Source organism: Triticum aestivum, unplaced genomic scaffold, assembly GCF_018294505.1.
Source record: "Triticum aestivum cultivar Chinese Spring unplaced genomic scaffold, IWGSC CS RefSeq v2.1 scaffold20052, whole genome shotgun sequence".
NCBI lineage: Eukaryota > Viridiplantae > Streptophyta > Magnoliopsida > Poales > Poaceae > Triticum > Triticum aestivum.
Window position 1 is genome coordinate 5,760 of NW_025227607.1, and position 1,840 is coordinate 7,599.

Genomic DNA, 1,840 nt, shown 5'->3' on the forward strand with positions numbered 1-1,840 from the left:
ATCTACAAAAGAAACAACAAAACAAAGAAAACAAGTGAAAACCAGCGCAAGAAAATAGACACAATCAAAACCAAAAAGAAAAAGAAAAAACAGAGGAAACTGAAGCAAATAGCAAACAGCGGCGAGCGAGCGTGGTTTGCACGAATATGGACTGCCAATACTGTAGCTCGCAAGAAATCCTTCAGGCGAGACACTTGCTTCTATCCTGTGTTGAGCGGTGCACTCTCATTTTCCGTCACGAAGAGGCTATTTATATTTTGTGAGAATGACGAACACGGGCTGCATTAGAGGGCCCAGCCCAGAGCCCACAACAGATTTCCTCCGTTCCTGCACGTACGCGGTGGACACGAAACCTCCGGCCCTCGCCGCCACCTCCAATTCCACTCGACACGCAGCAGCCACCTCCGACCGCTGTCGCCGCGATGAGGGTGAAGAGGCGGTCGCGGCACCGCAAGGTGGTTAAGTTCTACTCCACCTGCTTCGTCTTCCGCGAGCCCTACAAGGTGCTCGTCGACGGCACCTTCGTCCACCACCTCCTCGTCCACCAACTCCTCCCCGCCAACGACGCCCTCCGCGAGCTCCTCTCCGCCACCCGGCCGCCCCCTCTCCTTCACCTCCAAGTGCATCCAGGCCGAGCTCCGCCGCCTCGGCAAGTCCCACTCCCAGGCATTCGACGCCGCCCAGCTCCTCGCCGCCGCCAGGTCCCCTTCTGTCCTCCTGTTTTTATTTATTTTATTTACAGTCTTGAAATTCTAGTATCAAATTGCATTGGTCGTTGATGCAATTTCCAATATGAATCATTTTGTTCTGTCGTACTGTATTAGTTACCTCATAGAATTAGAGCCAATTTGGGTTTGGGCTGTCTGAAAGCCCACCAATTTGAACTGCTCGTTAATCAGAACCTCCCGGTTTGTGCTTATCCTGTAAATTGGCACTGTTTTGTTTGCTTGCAATACTCTCAACTGCAAATAATGTAATGGAATCGGATCACATTGGTTAGTTTGGTTCCATTTTCCAACTACTCAACTTCATGCACGAACTGAAAAACATGTAACGGAATTGTGCACAATTGTTTTGTTCTTTCAGTTTGTATGAAGTACTACTACTACTACTAGTACTACGTTCACTCCTTCAGGAAGGATAGTTTTAGAGGAGTTTGAAACACGGATTGTTCAATGGACTTTTGTTGATGTGCTTTTCTTTTTTGAGAGAGACTTCTGTTGATGTGTTGAGTGTATTCACAGTACTATTACATTCAATGAGGATAGTTTTGCAGTATCGTGACTTGCGGAGGCGCTGATTGTTTGTCCTCTGAAATTTTATTTGTGCCTTCAGTTGCGAGCACCACAAAGTGGTCAGTGCTGTGGACTGTATCTTGTCCCTGGTTTGTGATAAGAATCAGGAGCACTACTTTGTCGCCACCCAGGATTCTCCGGGCAAAGCTACGAGAGGTAAGATTTGCTATGCTTTTGTACCATTCTACTTTTATCATGTTATTGTTAGATGTATATAGCCCTTTTCGGTTTATCCCAATTGTATAAGGGGTCTCTTGCACTTTACCACACACCTGTATATGTATTGGCCTTTGGCCCTTCTGAGAATACAGTTGCTCACTTATCCAACATGGTATCAGTTGCCAGGTTCCTCCTCCTCTCCCGCACGCTGCAGCTCCGTGCTTAACCTCCTCGTCGCCGGCCATCTCCTCCCCCGTCGCTGGCCACCTTCTCCGCGTCCGCGCTCGCGTGCTCAGCCGCATCCTGCCCGCGCCCCAGGCCGCGCCCTCCCTGCCGGTCGCGCCCAGGCTGTGCCCCGGCCGCGCCCTCCCTGCCGGTCGCGCCCA

At 50.2% G+C, this 1,840-nt stretch overlaps 1 pseudogene; it reads left to right on the top strand.

The window, feature by feature from the left end:
* Positions 1 to 422: 422 nt before the first annotated feature.
* LOC123172778 (rRNA-processing protein UTP23 homolog) lies at positions 423 to 1,830 on the top strand (annotated as a pseudogene).
* Positions 1,831 to 1,840: the final 10 nt, after the last annotated feature.